Below are 239 nucleotides of genomic sequence, written 5' to 3'. Positions count from 1 at the left end.
AAAAAATTCAAAATATAACATATAAGAAAAAATCTAATTTTCTTATTATATGGTTAATGTGTTTGTTTAATTTTTTTAATAATATAAATTTAAACAAAAATGAAGAAGGATGCAAAAATTGTTATCAAATCTTTATTATTCATAATCATTAATTGCGATATATATATGTAAATCATATTAGGTAATTTTGTTGCTTTTATTTAAGGAAAGAATACACACTTCTTATATTTTAGGTTAAT

The sequence above is a fragment of the Brassica oleracea genome, chromosome C9, assembly GCF_000695525.1.
Source record: "Brassica oleracea var. oleracea cultivar TO1000 chromosome C9, BOL, whole genome shotgun sequence".
NCBI classification, from domain to species: Eukaryota; Viridiplantae; Streptophyta; class Magnoliopsida; order Brassicales; family Brassicaceae; genus Brassica; species Brassica oleracea.
The sequence above is the reverse complement of the archived record's forward strand: the minus strand, read 5'-3'. Positions refer to the sequence as shown.